This window comes from Argiope bruennichi, chromosome 1 (assembly GCF_947563725.1).
Source record: "Argiope bruennichi chromosome 1, qqArgBrue1.1, whole genome shotgun sequence".
Classification (NCBI taxonomy): domain Eukaryota; kingdom Metazoa; phylum Arthropoda; class Arachnida; order Araneae; family Araneidae; genus Argiope; species Argiope bruennichi.
The window spans coordinates 97,708,651-97,722,481 of record NC_079151.1 but is presented as its reverse complement, the minus strand read 5'-3'; the positions used below and the strand labels follow the sequence as shown (position 1 = coordinate 97,722,481).

The window sequence follows — 13,831 nt, the reverse complement described above, 5'->3', positions numbered from 1 at the left end:
TACTATAGCAACAAAAGTTTTTAATTCACATTATATGATTGGCGCAGCATAGACAGATCTGGTTCTTGAGCCATAACTTAAACTAACTAATTAGCCGGAGAGTCGACCAGGACAATGCATCAGACAATTATGATAAATTCTCTGATTGACCAGATTTACGCTTAAGTTATTGTAAAATTTTTAGATGAAATTGTCGTGGCCCTAGTATGTAGGAAATGAAGATTCAAGTTGTTCATCAATGAACTAAAGCTGTTCATTAATGAACACTGTAGCAATGCGGAAACTAGAAATATAGTATAATTACACCCTATTTGATAAAAATATTATATCTAATGATGCCACTCCTACAATACTAGATTAAGCATTTGCAGCAAATCATTGTTTCAGTCTTACTAGCTTTGAAAAATTATTTTACAATCGTCTAACATCACTTGTTTAATCTGATATTTTATAGTATCATCTCAGCAAATATTTTTAATACCAACTATGCAATTGGCATAACATAGCTAGACTTGGTTTATGCGCCATTAAACTCAAACTAATTAACCAAAGAGTCCAGCAGGACAATGCACCAGATCAATTCACTAGTTGACCAAATTTATATTTAAGTTCCTATAAAATTTTCGGATGAAATTATTATGAGCCCAATTAACAGGAACTAAAGGAAGATCATAGCTGTTCATTATCGAACGTTGCAGTTTTGCTGAGACTGGAAGTATTGTAAATTGCAATCTGTCAGAAGAAAATATTATTTCTAATGATGTTGCCCAAACAATGCAGTTCGAACTAAACATTTACGACAAAATCGATCTTTGCAGTATGGAGCTGCCCCCTAATGAATATTAATTATGTCATAATAAAGGCAATTCCCGTAAAATGCTACGTATTAGGCTAAAGATGCAACTACGATCCATTCTTGCTATGTCTTACTGTATTATCTAGGTCATTAATGCTTCTTGTAATACTGAAACATTATTATATACAGGATGTCCCTGAATTCATGAGCCAAACTTTAAGGGTAGATAAAATACATGTAAAGATGGATTTTTTGTATAGCAATATGGTGTCGGAAATGAAAAGTGTAGGTGGAACAAGTAAGTGTGCAAGCAGGGATGTTGTGTCTACCAGACTTCCAACTCGGACAAAAACTTCATTGCAAAACTTTCAGTCGCCGCTGGAATTGTTCATGGAACACATGCCATCTTCGAAAGACTATATGCTGATTACTTGCTAGACGCTACTGGGCCTGTATCGATGCTGGTGGTGGCACATTTGGGCACTTACTAAATATTATTACTAATATTTTTAATAATTACTAATATTCTCTAAATATTCTTACTAATTATATTACGAAATATTATGTCAATAAAGAGCGTTCTCGTTATTTCCTCGGCATTTCTTGTATTTTCCGCCGAAACTTTTCATTAACGACCCCCTTTATACAAAAGATTGCTTCTTTATACGTATTTTACATAGCCTTAAAGTTTGGCCCACTAATTCAAGGACACCCTGTATATATTATCACGTAGATACTTTAGTGTGGAACTCAATGGCACACACAAGAAGTAGAGCTAAATAAATTTATTAACTCAATTCTGAACTCAGAACACAGTGACTGGCAGATCTTCTGCTTTTATACTAACAGGGAAAGTTCCAGAATACTTTTCTGGAGATAGTAAGAAAAGGTTCAGAACACTTATCTGGTAAACTAAAGAAAGTTCCAGAATCTGCTGGAATATGAAATAAAGGAAAATATAAAATCAAGGAATTAAATATTTACACAAACAGTGAATCTCATTGTCTCTAGCGGGATTCCAACTTACGATCTCTTGATAATGAGATAAGTGCTACGACCATTCGGCCATGGGGAGTCGACTGCATCTTTTCAATGCTGCAATATTATATATTGTATACAGAATTAAAAATAATAAAACCAAGAGTAAAGTTTGGTGCTTGCTAAAATATCCCGCCTTTCATGTTAAAATGAACCCAAATAATAGAATATAATGAATTTAATCATTCTTGCATTATATTAAATACGAATGAAATGAAAGAATCAAAAAGTTATTTTGCATAATCATATCGACATCAATGCTTCGAAGAAATCTTAAATCTTAAATCCGCATTCAAAATGGAAATTTTTTATGCCCTTCAATTTTTGCTGCAAAACAGAATATTTACTTCACACTCAAAAATAATATCACCTTTGAAAATTCTTAGGCTAATATAATCAATTTAAACATATTTTCATTACGTTTCTATCAAGAATTTCAACTATAATTTAAAATTTAAAACAATTTTTTAATTAAATTTCTTTCAATAAATCATTATTCGCTTATCAATCAATTATTTCGCTTTATATTGAAGTTCAATAAAATCAGGCTCTCGTCAAACCTGACTTGATGACCTTTCACAGCATTTTGATATGAACCAATATCAAGTCCAAAAACTGCCGCACCTCTCTACCATGGTTGTTTTTCTTCGAGTGTGAATAATTTTCAGATAAAATAAAATAGCCAAGCTTCATTATTTTTTGTTTCTCATCAAACAAGAAAGCAGAACAATAGAAAGTTCAATCAATGTTAATCTTAAACCCGTTTAACTGTCTTCAAGTGACTGATATTTTGCCTCATACTTGAAAAATGAGGTGTGCTTCATGAATTTGAAAAATAAATAGCGATATTAATTATTCGAAGCTAAAGTTATTGCATGGTGTTTTATCAGAATAGCTTCTATTCGGAACGCAATGTTTAGTATGCTTCCACTTCATGAATAATTCGAAAAATAATATCAAAATTATTTCATAATTTGTAGACATTTAATATGAACAAAAATGAATTTAAATTAAAATTCTGATTTGAATCTCAGTTCAGTTTTACGTAACTTGATTGAGAAAAGCCAGAATCAGAATTTGCAATAAACAATGTATTTTCTTAAGACAGCTTATAATTATCGTTTTTTATATAATACTTTTAAATCAAACTTTTTATTTGTTTCTCTTTTCACTATACTATCCTCTCCACCGCTTAGAAAAAGCTGTGTTATTAAGAATCATATGGAATTTAAAATACTAGAAAACTAAGGTGAAATATAATTCAGGCTAATGTAGCATTAAGTTTCATTAAAACAGGTTTTAAAAAATACTTTTAACAATAACTTGAAGGGTAGAATTTTTCATTTCAATTATTCCTATATTTTTCGCTCCAAATTTAATTCATGCTTATTAAGATTTTGGAATTTGAAATCAGTTTTTCAAATTACCATCAGATGGCACCACTCGCACAGACTCAAAATTTAATTGTAGTTGTAGTTTAATTGTTAATTCTAAATGAATTGGAAGTATTTAAAAAAGTGTATTTTTATCGACAATACTTGATTACAAAAATTTCAAAACTTTTAAATGAGTAAAAATATTGGCTATATAATTGTATTTTTATAAATATTAAAAGATGACAAATTAAATACAAACGTGTAAAATTATTTTATATCATGAAGTAATTACATTTTTTAATATCCCTGTTAAGAAATGAAAAGTCTTAATTAACTTGGCTGATATTTTCTCTCATTTCTGATACAAGTTTAGTTAAGATAGCTAAACAAAAGCCAGGGAGAGCTTTCTTCCCATAGCTTTCTCACAGCTTTAATTCGGTATTATTAACTTTAAGCAATTGACGAAAAGTATTTAGAAACTTAACAACATGTCATCTTTGACGATAAATTGCTGGGATATAGCTAATACTAAAGTACCAGAAGTTCTTTTTTTGCATTTTGGACTCAACTTTTCCAACCAATTAAAACCAAATTTTGACACAGAACAACAATTGTTGTCACAAAATTGCACACCAAATTTTCTATGTTTAAATCGTTTAATTTCTGAGTCATTGAGTTTACATTCTTGTGAAAATACAAAATAAAAAACAATCAACTTCTTGACGAGTTTGCTTCCAAATATGACACATATTTACACTTTAGATGATTAATTTATGTACCAAGTTTTATTCATCTAGCTTTCTTTGTTTTATATTTATCTGTTATTATATATTATTCGGATAGCAGAAAAAATAGATTTCCTCTTGATGAATTTCGTTCAAAATTTGTTAGAAATCTACAAATCTACATTAGAGGCAACATACTAAATTGCATTCTTCCAATTCAAAGCGCTTTTTGTTATCCTATTCACATACAGATATGCTTCTAAAAACGTGTTTTTCGGATACTGGGAAGTATGAAACGTTTAGATTCGTCAAATTTTTGAGTTCGAATTTTTCGACAATTACAATATGTCCTTTTTATATGTTTACGTATATAAGAAAGACTTTTAAAAAATTTAATAGAATAAAAAGATAAAAAATAGTTATACTATGTGAAAGATACTGAAATGGACATTGGAACTAAACTTAGCACCTGTTAACATTTGTCTTGAATTTTCTTAGATATCTTATATCATTATCCAAACCGGCTCAGAAAAAACAAAAACATCTTATTGGAATGATGTGATTTTAATGCAAAAATATGAAATAGACCAAATCAGTACCTCCATATTATTATTATTATTATTATTTTGATTCTCGATGTATGAACTCCTTGTATGCCAACAAGCATACCACAAGTCTCACAAATGTAAGTCAGTACACAACTGATAGTAGAATAAATTTCAAGCATAATGCTAAGAAAAATAGGGGAAACAAGAAAATACATAAACACAAACAAAAATGAAACAAAACTGCTCACATTCTAACAGAAACATACAGTAAATGATAACAATTGAACATACAGTAAATGATAAAACAATTGAAGAAGCATGATCAAATAAAAATAAAATATTCAAAATATAAATGCAAAAGCATAAAAGTATATATGCAAATATATGTAGTCAAACACACAGTAATAAGGTTTAAATAATACTAGTAAGAATATTATTAATATACGTTCAATAGGAAATGAAAGATGATTTACTCTGTTCAAAGGCAGATAAATGAAGATGCCAAGCTATACTGTTTTTTAGAAGGCTGTTCCTGAGTTTACGCCTTTCCGGTCTAAATTTGGTGCATTCAAATAACAAATGTTTAAAATCTTGGATTACACTACTGTAGCACGAACACCCATCAGTCGGCTGCAAATTGAAGTGTTTTAAATATGCTTTAAAGTTTTCGTGCACAGTCAGAAACTAACCTCCTCGATATTATTAGATTGTAACTTTCTTCCCTTGTTATTATTATGTATTGTACACAATGCAAAAACATTATGTACAATATATATATTGTACAAAGTGTTATGTTAATTATTAATAATGTTTAATATTAGTTGTATAGTAATAATAATTATACATCTCGAAATTTTTCTCACAGATTGAGTGAGTCTGAAATTCTATGTAGATTTCAGTTTTGACGCTAATATCATGAACCATATTTCAGGTATCCCTGAGACCGAAAAATGGAATTTCGCCTTTCTGCGAACAATATAACTCCAAACTTCTTTCATCTAGACTGATGAAATTTGGTATATGGACTTCACTCCAAAGTAGTAGATTTCTATCCAGTTTTAAACGAAATCTATTCAAAGGAAGTCTGTTTGTCTTACTTCCAATCTAAAAAAATATAATCTTCCAATATAAATAAATACGATAACTAGAAAACGAAAAGAGTTAAATACATGAAATTTGTTACATAGATTTAATATCCAAATTTAGAGAGACCTACCAATTTTAGTACTAAATGTGTGTACTAAAAGGTGCGTAAATGTTAAATTTTAGTACTAAATGTATATTTGATCATCTGTTGGTCTGTACTTTCACCAGTATCTAAGCGCGATAACTTAAAATCCCAAAGATTTTCATATATAATTTTTGTTATTACAATTAAAATAATTCTGCCAAATTTTGGTTTTAGTCAGTCGTAAAAAAAGGTATAAAATATGTATTCGGTTTTCTAGTTCTATATTAAACGCATCCAAACGATTAATCTCCAAAGGTGAGATTGTAATAAGTTCTTTCTTTTAACTATTGTTCGCCAATGGCATGCGGTTAATAATACACAAATACAATCATTAGACAGCATGCAAGAAAGTTTCGAGGAAACTTCCCCCTGTGATTTGTTTCTAAATTACTATGTGCTTATAGTACATACAAACAATCTACTCTCTGAAAATTTAGTCTGGCGTTACGCACAAATCTATCATTTTGTTATAATGATCATGTGTTAATTTTTCATCTAATACAATTTTCTGACTCTAGTTAACATTAAATCTACTGTTTTTCTTTTGTGAATTTCGACATTAGAAAAACTTAAAAATAGCATAATAGTATTTAAATACATGTTTATTAGTTTCACCAAAAAAATGCCTTATTCCTGGCTTCCTTTTTACGATAAACCTGCTTATCTTTGCATGGAATATGCTGTTAAGAAATCATTTCTTTTTCATTTATATAGCAACCCAAAAGTCAATCCTGATATAAATAATGAATGCAACTTTATGGATAACAGGGTTAAAATTCAAAGATGGCAAAATAATAGTAATTGGCTTCTCCAAAAAATTAGAAGGTATAATCGTTCTTTTGAGAAATTTTATCATAGTAAAATACAAAATGGAAAAATATTTAATTACTTTTTATTTAATTTTGCCAAATGGTATATAAAACGTCTTGCATTTGACGAAACATTTGCGTTTTGCTTATATATAATGGACCGTAAAAACAAGAAAATCTAGGAATTTTCGTATAAGAAATTTTGTCATTTCTAAACCATAAAAAATATATCAATGATTTTGAATAACTTTAACAAAATATGAAAATAAACGTTTTTTCTTTATAAAATTATCACATTAATCTTGAAAGTAAAAGGATAACAAAGAATAAATATTATATTTTTTGCTGAATAAATTTTTAATTTTCGAATTTTTCATTGTATTTGTACTACCTTCGCAAAGAATATTTTATCATTATTATGTAGAATAACTGTAAATTCGAGCAAATACCATGAGAAATATGGAATGCCGTTATTTCGGGGTTAATAAAATAATAAACAATGTAACATTATTTAATTTCATTTTTCTAAGTTCACCTGAAAGTGTGTAATTTAATAAGAATTTATTAGCTTAACTTAAAGCGGTTGTCTTTCAAAAGACTCTCGAATTACTTATACAGGTTATTGGCTGTTACAAAATCTTCTCTTCTCTTCCCCCCCCCCCTTTGAAAAAATTAATCTTGGAGTATCTCATTTTTTTCTTTATTTGATGGGTGTCTGTAATGATCTCCGAACATTACCGAACAATTCATAGCGCATATGCAACGCTAGGCCCCTGCCTTCCGAATCGACTTCTACCCGGTCAAACACGTCGAACGGGTGCAGAGAACTAACCCCTTCGAAACAACAAACCTATTATATCCTGCATCTCTTTTTTAAATTATGGAAATAACGTCCCAGTTCTTCAACAATAGCAAGAAAGTGTCAAAAACACATTTTTTTTTTTTTTCCTTCTTCATTTTATTTTTACTGCTGAAAAGATGCAGGTTCAGGTCTGATCATCAGCTTCCGGATCTGATATGAAAACGATTATGGATGGAAGGAGGGGGGTGACGGGTAGATACTCCATTAAATCTCTTGGAGAAGGGAGCGTCAATTATTCCAACCGGACGATTTAGAAATTTCGCTTCGACGTGACGTGGTTCGAATATCGTGAACAAAGGCATTGGAGTGCCCGAACGCTCCATTGTTAAGAAACGAAGACGAGCTTGCGAAATGGAAGATTTTTTGGAATTTCAACGTCAGTCACGTGGAGTGCTTTTAATAATTTTTATTTCGTTGTTGTAATTATCATATGGTGGCGGATATCTTACAATGTCTCGTAATTATAGGTCATACAACCTGCTAGATTTACCATAATGCATGGAAATTATTTATCATCCAGTTTATAATCGAGTACGAGCTTGTTTATTGCCATCTTTATTCTGTTATTAATTTTTCTTCCAATTTTGCGCTAAACTCATAAATTTCTTCCTTATTCTCTTTGTTTGAGTAATTTTTAACCTATATCTTTGCGGAAATTTTTCAGAATAATATAATGATTAGATATTGAGCGTTTATCATGAATATGAACCAATAATTGTGCTACCTACATTGCCTTTTATAAAATGAATATATTTTAACGAATGGAAGTTAACTTTGCTTCATAGAATTAATTGACGTATTAGAGAACAATGATTTAAATCGCTGGTTTCTTAAAAATTCAACAGTGGAGTAGTTTATACTATGGAAAAATCTTGTTTACATCACTTATGATGCAATAAACAATAGTTTTTACCGTATACAAAAATAACTTTTCGAAATATAATAACGATTTATTATAAACTAAGTATATAGATTTAGAAATTTATATTTATTTTACATCATCTTTTAATTTCAAACTAGTTCACCAATAGATACGTTGATAATCTCCTTCTAAATGAAATCGAAATACTTTGGAGATTTTTTATCAATCTATAATTTGCAATATATCTTTAGTCTCTTCAACTAAATTTAATATTAAAGAGACTAAGGATTGGTCAAACATATTTTGAGTATAATCATCACAAATGATTGAATTGCTTAATTATATTTCTTCTTCAATTTAAACTTCTGAAAGTTTTGAGAAATAGGTCTAATAGAATGGAAGAACTATCTCAATCTTCCAGTTTAAGCAAATCACAAAATTATAATCGCACTGATAATAATTTTTTTTTTTCAGATATCTCTTCAAAAAGGTTCAAACAGATTTCGAGAACAGCTTATTCTAGAAAGCCAGGTTCTATTCTCGCATGATTTAGGGAATTTGGACTTCAGAGAAGTTGAATAAGATGACATTAAATAAGAAAAATAGAAGGATTTCCACTTCTGTATGCAATGTAATACCGATGTTCCATGTTATAATAAAGTTTTTTTAATCTTTGAAAGCTTGTTTTTTATCCTTTTATTTATTTTATCTGTTCATTTTTAACCATTTATTTCTAGCAATGACAATTTGGTAGTTAAAGAAATAATTAATTTAAATTGAAGAAAATAAATATAGAAGATAAACATCTGAAAAAATAAATTAAAAATATTCTCTAAATTTCCCATTAAATTAAATCCTGTATGCATCATGAGATGAATTTATGTTTGTTAAGAGATCAGAAGTACAGAAATCGTGAATTTTTGAAATCTTTGATTTTAAATATTAACATTTAGTTTCAAAGATAATTTAGGATTACGAATAAAATCAATAACCAAGATTCCACATTGTTTAAAAGTGCGTTACATTTCCTTCTTGAATTAAATGATTTCATGCAAAGATATTTATATATATTGTTGGATTTTCTTAAATGGATTTCGATGGAATTTAATTTTGTGAGCAAAATTATTTCCTTGCGCGATTGAGGAAAATATTCTAAGATATATTAATCAGTGTTAGGCAAGCTAATTCTTCCTTTGTGTTTTGCCTTTAATTTTTTAGTAGTCCGAACAATCGCATACTCCCATGTAAAAAAAATTAATAACTAGCTGCCGTTGGTAACCATCTTGTCCATTTGGAATACTGACTTTCCCAAATATTAACATTATTAAAATGGAAAAAAATTATTTAAAATTTCACTTTATTATGCATGAGATTTCTAGAAATTACTGCCAGTATAAATTAAATAAAAATTAAGCGAACAAAATCAAAACGGCAATAAAAATCCTAATTCGGAGTTAATGTTCAAAGAAAGCACTTTTTTTAGCTTAATTTTAGCTTCTGTAAAAGCACAATTAAACGGTTGAAATGAACAATGAAATTAGTTTGAATTTCATGTTAACAATTAAAACATTATAAAATTTGTATCAAATTAAATTTTAAGAAACAAAACCACAGAAAAAAATTATAGGGAAATGATACTGATATCCTTAAAAAGATAAATTCGTTTAGATTAAAACAGCGTGTGTGAGATTATATTTTTGAAAGTTATCACTGAAAAGCACAAAAGATAATTTTTTAACTGTACTTTAATCAACTTTTGAACTTTAAAAATCCAACATTTAAATTCCTTTTACATTAAAGATCAGGTGTAACAAATTTCATCAAGTTCGGACAAAAACTGCAGATTTGTATAAAAGACTGTCAAACATTTACCTTTATATTGTTGAGAATTTGTAATATTACTTATTAAAGACTGGCAAAGAAATATTCATCTTTATATTGTTGCATTTTTTAATATTGCTTTGCTTCTCTGTGTATTTAGTTTCCTAATAGGAAAGACAGTTTTCCAGATATTCGAACTAACCTAAATGGATACCGGGCAATGGTTCCTTGACAACAAACTTTGCTGTGACTTGACGACTTATTGACGACTTTGGTAATAAAAATGAAGGATCCCGATTATTCAAGAATGTTAGAGGTAACTTCATAAGGATTCATATTCGAATGTTTGTTTTAAAACTTTCAATACTCCATCATGGAGGCTTTAAAAACTCGAGATGTTTATTTTAGTTCAATGCTAAAATAAATAAAAGAAATAATAATTTCAAATTAAGTTAAAAAATAAAATAAATAATAATTTCAAATTAAGTTATCTAACTATCCAAATCAATTCAATCAACTATTCAATTGACAAAAAATCTCTTTGCGTTCCATCAACTTATTTCGCGAAATTTTATACAATAAGCTTCAAATGAACATATAATATAATATATGTTTTATTTTATTTGCTTTATAGTGTTTACTGGCGCAAGATCCATATTTGGCCCTACTGTTTCAGTAATATCATATACGCATGTGTATCAAATTAGCTACCGTATTTGGTCGTAATATACATATATATAAGACAAGAATGCTGTTTTCGCAAGTCTTGTGTCGTGAAAAATATTTAACATTTCTTTGTTTTTACACTGAGTTCTAGACTACTCTGATTTCAAGGTTACTCAACAGACAATCATATTTCCAGTTCTTTAAAATGAGATTGTATAAAATAATCTATTGAGTGTTAAATCACTTTTTCTTTTCCAGAAACGAATAATTACATACACAACGTAGAAAGCTTGATTTCTGAATATTCATTATTCATTAATTCTTCCAATTCAGCAATTTTTATTTTTCACACAAACTTGGCAAAAACAAATTGTTTCTCAAGCATTTTTTTTTTTCATTTTAATCTTTAATATTTTTTGTTTTCCACAGTTATCAGCATTGGTTTAAATTCCAATCCTTAAAATGCCAGCTATTTGCACCATGGAGCAATGACATAGCAAGTTGGAAACCGAAGATACGGCATTTGGTAACGAAACTGGGATTGAACATTTAAACAGCAATTGTAATTTTCGTTATTGATTACAAGAACTTATTATTTACAAGCATACAAACTACAATTCTAAATCATTATGTTGCAAATATAATAATCTTCCGCAATTATTATTTATTTGATTAAGATTAAATCTTGGAAACACTTTGCAGAACAAAATATTGTTAAGAAATCACAATTAGAAATGATGTAAAAATTGATTATGGCTTATTTCTTTTATCTGAATAATAAAATAAATAAATATGTCTTCTCAAATAAATATGTTCAGGCATTTTCAGTTGAAATGGATTCCTGATAATATTTGAAATATTATTAAAGTAAAATTTGAAAAGAAACGAAAGTGAACATTAAACTTGAACAATTCTTTTTCAAAGCATTTAATATATTTCTGAAGTCCCCTGCATCCCACATCATAACTCATAGCCTTACAGCCAAAGAAAGTATTTGAATTAAATTAATGAAAGCACAGAAAAGTTGACTAATCAAAAATCATTTTAACAAAAAGAATGGTTCTGCATTGATGAAGTTCTTATTTTTTTATTTTTTAAATGAAATTCATTTTTTCCTTTATATGACATTCTAAATGTTTCTCGTTATATTTTTCAGTTGAAAGTAAGAACTAGAAATCCAGCTGCGTTTTATTTGGGAACTTGTTTTTGGATTTGCAATTGACATAAAGCCAAAAAACGATGGACGCATATTCTAAGCATTATCATCAGAAGTAATCATAATTAATATGCATAATCTACAAGGATGCATACGATTTCTTAAAATTTTTGTTCCTTTTATTTTTTCAATTAATTTTTCTAATTTTTTTTTTTTTACTTCAATTATTATTTTCCTCATTTTTTTCCTTAAATTTTTCCCAGTTTCTTTTATCGATTTTCCTTACTTTTTTTTTATTAAACTTTCTTTAATTTCCTGTTACAATTTTCTACATTTTTCCTATTTTTTTTTCTTAACTTCCTTCAGGCTTTTTTTTTTAATTTTTCAACATTTTTTACTGTCTTTTTTTTATTACATTATTTCGTAGATCCAATTTTTTTCATTTCCTTTAGTTCTTTCCTTAAAATTTTCGTTTAATTTTCAATTTTAAAATTTATAATTCTTTTATGTTCTTTATTTATATTTTTAATAAATACATTCTTCTTCAATTGTTTTGATGGATCTAACTCATCTAAGTACAAGGAAAATCCAAAATTTTGATTTTACAACAGACACTTCTCGAACAAAAAAATTTAAAAATAACGTTTAAATAATTAGTTACATTTTAGTGCAATATACAAGTACACAAAATGTGAATACATCTTTTGTCATTAAATTAACACTTTATCGGCAATTTTATCCTTCGTCAAAAAACATTCGTTAACTATCTGGATATTCATAAACTGCGCCTACCTCTAATTAATTCAATCTAATTTAGCGCAGAATAGTATAACCATATAACCTTTCTAATTTTCACCCATGAATACAACAAAATTTGAACACGAAAGATAATAATTTCAAATTAATATTAATAATATTATAATATTAATTATAATTATTAATATTATTAATAATTCTGAATTATAAGACAAGAAAGTAATAATTTTTTTATATATTATTTTAAAACAGTTTTAATCGCATCTAATTCTACATACAGATTCATGTGCTGTTTTCTAAATTGCATTTCTTATCAAACAATAGCTCCATCAACTTATATGAACGTTTCAATACAACCTTCGAACCAGAAAAAAAAATGCGTAGCTTTATTTTAAATCAACAATGAATGCATGTTGTCAAAGGCTTTTAACATTGATGTATATATTTGCTCATGTCATACTATCAATTTTTTAAAATATAAAATAATACCCAATCTACTCAAGAAAAAAAAAAGGTAATGAGAAATAACTCAAGCATAACAATGAGTAGCTCATTGAAAGCGTGAACATTTTTGTTGAAGAAAAAAAAAAGAATGGTTAGCTTCTGAATATTTGACATTCTAATTGCTAAGAAAGAGTATGAAACTGCACTGTTTCCTTGGCGAGAAAAACTACATGCGCTTGAATGGGCGTGTCAGAAAGAGGACGTGATTCCGATCTTATCACTCTAGAACTACAAAAGGGTGGGTAACTGCTTAAAAGCTGTTGATATTTTAATAGATTAAGACTCAACTTTTGTCTTTTCTGTTACAATATATGTAATTAAGAAATATTTTCAAAAAAAAAGTTTTGAAAGCATTTTTTGTTAGTGAAATGGCAATTCTTTTTCGAAAAAAGGGGTTCCCATGTATTTTAATTTTTTTTTCACTTGCACCTGGATTGCACCCCGAAATCGAATGTTTTATTTCTAAAAGGCTTGATATTTTTGTTTTGTCTTATATAACAGCTTAAAAGGCTCTTTGTAATTTGATATAATCTTAAATATATTTCATGATTATAGAAAATGAACTATTTTTCCTATTTAAATGTATTACTCAAAAATTAATCCAACAGCTGTAAAAACTAAGATTTATTTAACTAATGGATCTTAGGTTATATGAAAAATGCAAGAGCGCATTGCTTTACG

General features: G+C 28.2%; 1 long non-coding RNA gene across 1 annotated transcript in view; it reads left to right on the top strand.

The window, feature by feature from the left end:
- Positions 1–10,354, top strand: part of LOC129968549 (uncharacterized) — a 66,015-nt gene extending 55,661 nt beyond the window's left edge. The window contains exons 2-3 of the long non-coding RNA XR_008784432.1: positions 8,722–8,878; positions 10,249–10,354. This is a non-coding gene — a long non-coding RNA (uncharacterized LOC129968549). The remainder of the gene's footprint in view (positions 1–8,721; positions 8,879–10,248) is intronic.
- Positions 10,355–13,831: the final 3,477 nt, after the last annotated feature.